General features: G+C 42.5%; 1 non-coding gene across 1 annotated transcript; it reads right to left on the minus strand.

The window, feature by feature from the left end:
* Nucleotides 1–6,395: 6,395 nt before the first annotated feature.
* LOC115837409 lies at nucleotides 6,396–6,472 on the minus strand. Its single transcript, XR_004032453.1, has one exon. It is a non-coding gene; the product is annotated as a small nucleolar RNA SNORD83 (small nucleolar RNA).
* Between the last annotated feature and the right edge of the window lie 2,588 nt (nucleotides 6,473–9,060).

Here is a 9,060-nt window from a genome sequence, read left to right on the forward strand (position 1 = left end):
CATGATTTTACAATAGACCCTAATCTTTTGGTTAGGGGTTCTTTGACCTAGTTCATTTTTCTGTCTCCTACAATAAAAAATGGCAGGTCAGCTGGGCACAGTGGCTCTCTCCTGTAATCCCAGCACTTTGGGAGGCCGAGGAGAGAGGATCACTTGTGACCAGGAATTTGAGACCCCCGCCTGGGCAACCATATCTCTACAAAAAATACAAAAATTGGCTGAGTATGGTGGGGCATGCCTGTAGTCCCAGCTACTCAGGAGACTGAGGTGGAAGGATCTGCTTGAGCCTGGAAGGTCAAGGCTGAAGGGAGCCAAGATCGTGCCACTGCACTCCAGCCTGAACACCAGAGCGAGACCTTGTCTCAAAAAACAAAAAGAAAAACAAAAAAAGATCAATCTCTTTTGAAAGGTTTTCAGTTTTAAAAAGAAGAAACATCCTTCTTTGGGCTTTGGCAATGAGGTCTTCATTATATGTAACCCTTCAAATTTGCCTATAACTTTAAAAACATTCTAATTTTCATCACTACTTTTTCCCCAGGCTCAAGCAATCCTCCCACCTCATCCTCCCTAGTAGCTGGAACCACAGGCATACACCACCATACCTGGCTATTTTTATTTATTTTTTATTTTTTTGTAGAGATGGGGTTTCACCATGTTGCCCAACCCGGTCTCAAACTCCTGGCTCAAGGGAGCTGCCTGCCTTGGCCTCCCAAAGCATGACTACTTTCAAGTTGTATTATATTTTGTTTCAAAAGAGCACTTTACTTGTAACCACTGCTGCTAAAAACTAACCTGATGTTTTAAGGTGCTGTTAGGTCCCTTATAAGCTATGTTTACAGTTCTAATACATTCTTCTCTGATAGCCCTGCCAACAGTCAGAATTGTCCAAACCCTGGGGAATCTACAGAGATAGTCACCTTTCAGTGAGCTCAGTGTAGGCAGAACTACTATTGTCAAGTTATTACCAAAAGAAATGAAGAACTGGATGAGTGCTTAGATTAAATCAGTGTTTATAAGCTCTCTCTCTCTCTTTTTTTTTTTTTTACCACAAGTAATATTAAACATATTTTTGCATTGTGATTCAATACATAGATTTTACATATATATGTAAATATATATGATGTATAAATGTGTAAGTAGATACATGTAAAAAAAATATATATATATATGTTACAGGTTGAATGAGTTGAATCCCTATCCCCCAAACATATGAAGTCCTAACCCCTGGTACCTGTGGTTGTGACTTACTTGGAAATAGGATCTTTGCAGATATAAACAAGTTAAGATGAGGTCAGTAGGATGGGCCCTAATCTAGTACAACTGATATCCTTATAGGAAGAGGGAAGTTTGGACACAGACACACACAGACAAGAGAATACCATGTGACAAAGGCAGAGATTGGAATGATACAGCTGCAAGCCAGGGATGCCAAGGATTGCAGGTGAAGAGTCAAGGAAGGATTCTACCCAGAGTTGCACGGCCTTACTGACACCTTGATTTGGGCTTCTAGACTCCAGAATCATGACAGAATAAATTTATCTGTGTGGATGTGTGTGTGTGTGTGTTTTCCTAAAAAAGAGACAAGGTCTCATTCTATCCCCCAGGATGGAGTGCAGTGTCATGATCATAGCTCACTGCAGCCTCAACCTCCTGGACTCAAGGCATCTTCCCACCCCAGCCTCCCAGGAAGCTGGGACTACAGGTGTGAACCACTGTGCCGGCTCTGTTGTTTTAAGCCACCGAGTTTGTGGAACTTTGTTATGGCAATTCTAGAAAATGAATATAATAATTAAAACGAAAGTTTTGCTAACTGCTACCTTTACCTTTACCATGTGCAATTTTATTTTATTCTTTTTTTAAGCTTGTCATAACTCACTTCACTGGTTTCATAATCTACTAATGGGTTGTAATCCAAAGTGTGAATAATATACCAGAAATAAGCTTGAAGGTTCTTTCCAAACTTGAGAGTTTGTGATTCTATGGGACCTAAGTGGGGCACAGATCAGAAGAATCAAAACACAAAACAGGCCACGCGCAGTGGCTCATGCCTATAATCCCAGCACTTCAGGAGGCCAAGGTGGGCAGATCACTTGAAGTCAGGAGTTCAAGACCAGCCTGGCCAACATGGTGAAAGCCCATCTCTACTGAAAAAACAAAAATTAGCCAGGCATGGTGGCGCATGCCTGTAATCCCAGCTACTAGGGAGGCTGAGGCAGGAGAATCTCTTGAACCCAGGAGGCAGAGGTTGCAGTGAGCCAAGATTGCACCACTGCACTCCACTCCAGCCTGGGCAACAGAGTGATACTCTGTCTTAAACTCAAAAAAACACCTAGTTTTGTACCCTACTCAGCATAGTCAATCTTCACCCTATAATCTCTTATAGTTTCTGGAAAAAGACAGAAATATTTTAATATTAGAGAACACAAAGCAATAGCATTAATAAAAAGTTGTTTATTAAAGAATTTGGCTATTGCTGGCCGGGCGCGGTGGCTCATGCCTGTAATCCCAGCACTTTGGGAGGCGAAGGCAGGTGGATCACAAGGTCAGGAGATCGAGACCATCCTGGCTAACACAGTGAAACCCAGTCTCTACTAAAAATACAAAAAAATAGCCGGGCGTGTTGGCAGGCGCCTGTAGCCCCAACTGCTGGAGAAGCTGAGGCAGGAGAATCGCTTGAACTGGGAGGCGGAGGTGGCAGTGAGCCGAGATTGTGCCACTGCATTCCAGCCTAGGCGACAGACAGAGAAAGACTCCGTCTCAAAAAAAAAAAAAAAAAAAAAAAAAAGAACTTGGCTATTGCTAATAATTCCCTTCCCCCAAATAATAGATATTAAAACATTTAATTATAACTTAAATACGATTATTTCCATGCCTTGATTACTTGACAATTCCCACTCTATTAGAAACTCTTTTGAAGCTAAATAAAGGTGCAGACTTTCTAACATGGTTGTGTCATTAGTAGGTTCAGCTGGTACCCCATCAAAAAGGCATTTTTGTTTTTTTTTTTGAGGCAGAGTTTAGCTGTTGTTGCCCAGGCTGGAGTGCAATGGCTCAATCTCGGCTCACTGCAGCCTCTGCCTCCTGGGTTCAAGCGATTCTCCTGCCTCGGCCTCCCAAGTAGCTGGGATTACAGGCATGCACCACCACACCCAGCTAATTTTTTTGTATTTAGTAGAGACGGGGTTTCACTTGTTGGTCTGGCCGGGCTGGAACTCCTGACCTCAGGTGATCCACCCGCCTCTGCTTCCTAAAGTGCTGGGATTACAGGCGTGAGCCATCACGCCCAGCCAAAAAGGCATGATTTTATAGAGTTTATGAATTGCAGGCTGGCTGAGGGAGGCAGTTGCTTCCCAGTGTGGCTGATGCCTGGGCAGCAGTGTAGGTGAGTAGTCAAGAGCATTGACTTTCCTGCCAGGCAGCCCATCAGGGTCAGGTGGATTTAGTTTCACGACCTTGGGTATTTATTTAGCCTCTCTTGCCATCAATTTAATCATCTATTGCTCTCTTTTTTTTCTTTTTTTGTAAAGACAGGGATCTCACTATGTTGCCTGGGCTGGTTTCAAACTCTTGGCCTCAAGCAATCCTCCCACCTCAGTGTCCAGAGGAGCAGGGACTCCAGGCTTGCCCTATCATGCCTGACTAATTTTTTCATTTTTTGTAGACACAGGGTTTTGCTATATTGCCTAGGCTGGTCTTGAACTCCTGGCCTCAAGCAGTCCTCCCGCCTTGGCCTTCCAAAGCACTAGGATTACAGGAGGGGCCACCTACAGCTGGCCTAATTATCTCTTAAAATGATAACAAACCTCTGCCTCCCTGGGGTGTTGTTGGAATTAAATAAATTAATGTACATAAAGCATTTAGCATAGTTCCTGTCACATTGTAAACCCTCAGTAAATTTTAGGTTTTTGTTTTTTTTTCTTTGTGACAGAGTCTCACTCTGTTGCCCAGGCTGGAGTGCAGTGGCGTGATCTTGGCTCACTGCAACCTTCACCTCCCTGGTTCAAGTGATTCTCCTGCCTCAGCCTCCCGAGTAGCTGGGATTACAGGCATCTGTCACCATGCCCAGCTAATTTTTGTATTTTTAGTAGAGATGGGGTTTCACCATGTTGGCCAGGCTGGTCTCAAACTCCTGACCTCAAGTGATCCGCTCACCTCCCAAAGTGCTGGGATTATAGGCATGAGCCATCGTGCCTGGCAATTTTAGGTATTTTTATCATTACCCTACTGTAAGTTCCTTGAAGGCAGAAACCATGATTTAGACATCTTTGCATATAATCGTATCTCTGAACACAGTCTCTTGTCCACAACAGGTGCCCAATAACAAATGTTGGTTGTAGGAATTCAATGTCTGACAATATAACAGCACTCCTACTTTTTTTTGTTTTTGTTTTTGATTTTATTTTGAGACAGAGTCTTGCTCTGTCACCCAGGCTGAAGTGCAGTGGCGTGATCTTGGCTCGCTGCCACCTCTGCCTCCTGGGTTCAAGAGATTCTTGTGCCTCAGCCTCCTCAGTAGTTGGGACTACAGGAGCCTGCCACTACGCCCAGCTAATTTTTGTATTTCTAGTAGAGACGGGGATTCCCCCATGTTGGCCAGGCTGGTCTCCAACTCCTGACCCCAGGTGATCCACCTGCCTTGGCCTACCGAAGTGCTGGGATTATAGGCATGAGCCACCAAACCCAGCCACTCCTACTGTTTGTCTTCTTCACAGACAACACCGATTTCTCAAGGAAAGCCGATCACCTGAACATCCTGGGCAGTAAATGCACCTCATTAATTTTTAAAACACTGTAGCGCTAAATGGCAGCAGCAAGTGGAATTGCTCCCAGCTTCAAAGATAGGAAAAGCTTAAAGGGCTTGCATGAGTTTCATCATCAGTCTGTCAACAGGGCTAGAAATAGAAGCCAGAATTCCTGCCATCACAACCCTTATGGGGCAGGCTAATCTCCTTTTAAGAACCTCAGCAGCGTAGCATTTAACAACCTATAATACATTTTTGGGAAAAATGGGATTTCTCAAAGAAAAGAAAGTCATTCCCTTCTTTCTTAGTTTATCATTCATAGAAAGACTATGCAACAATTTTAGGAATCATTTTGAGAAAACTTGCTACCCTAGACAACTATTTTTTATTTTTTGTAAAACACCCTTTCTTCCTTGGCCTGATGCACTCGTATTTTCCATAGTTGTTATTATAGCATGCATGCCACTGTGCCTCCTGCTTCCTTTACTTTGTATAATATCATACTCTTCCATGTTCCTATACTTCATCATCAATATATTTTTTTTTGAGACAGGGTCTCACTGCATTGCCCAGGCTGGAGTGCAGTGGCCCAGCCATGGCTCACTATAGCCTCGACCGCCCAGGCTCAGGCTCCCCTCAGCCTCCTGGGTAGCTGGGCCTATAGGCATGTGCCACCATACCCTGATAATTTTTGTATTTTTTGTAGGGCAAGATTTCTCCACATTGCCCAGGCTGGTCTCAAACTCCTGGGCTCAACTGACCTGCCCTCCTCGGCCGCCCAAAGTGCTGGGATAACAAAAACAGGTGGCCAGATTTGACCTGAGGGCTGTAGTTTGCCAATCCCTGGTCTATGTATCAGTTACTTCCTTTGTAATTAGTGGTTTTTGTGTCCTGTTTAATAAATCTTTTCCTACCCCCAAGATCTTAGAGATATTATCTTGTGATATCCTCTAGAATCTTTATTGTTTTAGTTTTCACATTTAGATTTACATATAATTCAATTGGAGTTGATTTTTTATGTATACAGTAAGATAAGGGTCAAGATCCTTCCTTCCTTCCATAGATATTCAACCGTTCCAGAAGCATTTATTAAAAAGACCATTCAAGGGCACCACGTTTGTCATAAATTAAACATCCATAAATGTGTCAGTCTGTTTCTAGGCTCTCAGTTCTGTTCCTTTGGTTTATTTGTTTATTTTTGAGCCAAAATCACAGCCTTAATTATATTGGTTTAATTTTTCTGTGAAAAAAATCCTCCCATTTTTGTCTTCTCCAAGATTGCTTTAATTATTCTTGCTTTAACATGGAGAAACCCTGTCTCTACTAAAAATACAAAATTAGCTGGGCATGGTGGTGCATGCCTGTAATCCCAGCTACTCGGGAGGCTGAGGTAGGAGAATTGCTTGAACCTGGGAGGGGGAGGTTGTGGTGAGCCGAGATTGCGCTATTGCACTCTAGCCCGGGCAACTAGAGCAAAACTCCATCTCAAAAAAAAAAAAAAAAAAAAAAAAATTCTGTTGAGAATTTTCAGAATGTACCAAGGAGATAAATTTGGGGACAACTGACATATTTACAATTCACAATCGAATATTGACATATGGAGTCTTCCAATCATGAATATGATGTAACTCCTGTTTTTTTTTCTTTTTCCAAGGCCATCAATCATGAGTGACAGATTATGAATCATCCTTACACTGAAGTGCACCACAGTCAAATAAGCATCATTTGGCTTTCTCTCTCTTTTAAAAAAATCTTTAGTTTTTCATAATAGTCTTCTATATGGAGATGTTGAAAATCTTTCATTTGTTTTACTCCTAGATATTTGATTGAAAAAACAAACAAACAGAGGTGAGGTTGCCCAGGCTGGAGTGCAGTGGCCATCCTCAGGCATGCTTATACTGCATTACAGCCTTGAACTCCTGGCATTTAGTGATCCTCTTACCTCAGCCTCCCAAGTAGCTGGGACTACAGGTGTCCACCACCATGCCTGGCTAATTTTTTGTATTTTTAGTAGAGACAGGGTTTGACTGTGTTAGCCAGGATGGTTTCGATCTCCTGACCTCGTGATCTGCCCACCTTGGCCTCCCAAAGCGCTGGGATTATAGGTGTGAGCCACCACGCCCAGCCAGATGTTATATTTAAACATTTCAGTTTACAATTATTTTTGTTACTGGTATATAGAACATACAATTGGTTTATGTGTGTTGATTTGAATTCAGTGACCTAGATAAAATTCCAAAACTTGATCTGAAGGTTCTTTAGGATTGTCTATGTATATAATGACAGCTTTCTTTCTTTTTTTCCATCCTTATTTCTGTTATTTCTTTTTCTTGCCATGTTGCATTGGCTAAGGTATCCATTCAAGGTCAAATAGAAGTGGTAGCAGGCAAACTTAGCAAGTTTCCAGTCTCAAAGGAAAGCTTTTAGCATTTCATCATTAAGTTGATACTTGCTGAGGTATTTTTGTAGATAACCTGTATCAATTAGCTTTTGTTGGATAACAAAAGAACCACAAAGAAAGTGACATATAACAATAGATACTTATGTCTTACACATATGTGGCAATCAGGTGATCTGGGCTATGCTTAGCTAGATCACTCTGCTGGTCTTGGCTGAGCTCATGCATGCATCTGCAGCTCAGCTAGGAGCTCTGTTCTCAGCTGGGCTTGACTGAGTACCTTAGCTGGAGAACTTGTGTTCTATGCATTTCATATCTTCTTCCTGGAACCAGAAGGAGCAGCTTAGGCAGGTTCTTTTCATGGTAAAGAGTAGAAGAACAAAAGAGCAAACCCCAGTAGGCGAGCTCATTTCAAATTTTTACTTGCATCACATCTGCCAATATCCCATTGGCCAAAGCAAGCCATAGGCCTGAGTCCAGAGTCAAGGGTAACTTTGCCCATGATTGAGGGCATTGCAAAATTATACAGCAAAAGGTGGGAAACAGGAGGGGTGAAGAAGTGCAATCTACTATATGTTATTTTATATCTTATTTCCAGAATAAGAACAATTGCTCCCATTTCTAGTTTGCTAAGGATTTTTATCATCAGTGGATATTAAATTTTATCAAATATTTCTTTTTTTTTTTGAGACAGAGTCTCGCTCTGTCGCCCAGGCTGGAGTGCAACAGTGTGATCTTGGCTCACTGCAACCTCCGTCTCCCAGGTTCAAGCCATTCTCCTGCCTCAGGCTCCCAAGTAGCTGGGACTACAGGTCCCAGCCACCACGCCCGGCTAATTTTTGTATTTTTTTTTTTTAGTAGAGGCAGGGTTTCACCATGTTGGCCAGGTTAGTCTTAAACTCCTGACCTCAAGTGATCCACCCACCTCGGCCTCCCAAACTGCTAAGATTACAGGAGTAAGCCACCGTGCCTGGCCCAGATTTTTTTAATCTATTGAGATGATCATATTTTTCTCCTTTGTACTATTAATATGACAAGTTACACAGATTGATTTTGAATTATTAAAGTAACCTTGCTGTGGTGGGCAGCCTGTGGGGTGACCTGTGATCCCTGACTCCTGCTGTTGACACCCTGTCTAATCCCTACTTTTGAGTGGGGGCTGGATCTAGTGACTTGCTGCTAATGAATAGAAAATGGCCATGGTGATATGAAAAGTCATTGCTGAGGTTAGGTTACAAAGATTTAAACTTCAATCTTTCTCAGCCCTTCCTCCAGGGAAAGCAAGCTGCAGTGTTGTGAAGGCTGCTTTGGAGAGGCCCAGATAGCAAGGAACTGTCTCTGTCCAACAGCCAGTGAGGACCTGAGTCCAATAAATGCACATGACTGAGTCTGGAAGTGGATCCTTCCCTAGTGAAGCCTGAGGCATTAAATGAATTTATAAATGGAGGTAAAACATGTAGAACAATTTTGGCACCTAGTAAAAGCTTAATACAATTCAGCAACACTACCTCTGAGTTTGCCTTTTCATATTTGTTAAATGGGGATAATATGATCTATTCCATAGGATTGTTGTAAACATGAAATAAAATAATGTATTAATAAGCACTTAATGAACAGTCACTATTGTTTAACTGGCTAAACTGCTGTTTAGATGAAAGGTGTTTTTGTTTATTTTTAAGACAGAGTCTCACTCTGTCACCCAGGCTGGAGTGCAGTGGTGTGACAACAGCTCACTGCAGCCTTGACCTCCCAGGCTCGAGCGATCCTCCCACCTCAGCCTCAACTAGGACTACAGAGGCACGACACCATGCCCAGCTAACTGGGTCTCACTAAGTTGCTCAAACTGGTCTGGAGTGATCCTCCCACCTCATCCTTCCAAAGTGGTAAAATTACAGGCATGAGCCACCATACCTGGCAAGA

This window comes from Nomascus leucogenys, chromosome 11, assembly GCF_006542625.1.
Source record: "Nomascus leucogenys isolate Asia chromosome 11, Asia_NLE_v1, whole genome shotgun sequence".
Taxonomy (NCBI): Eukaryota; Metazoa; Chordata; class Mammalia; order Primates; family Hylobatidae; genus Nomascus; species Nomascus leucogenys.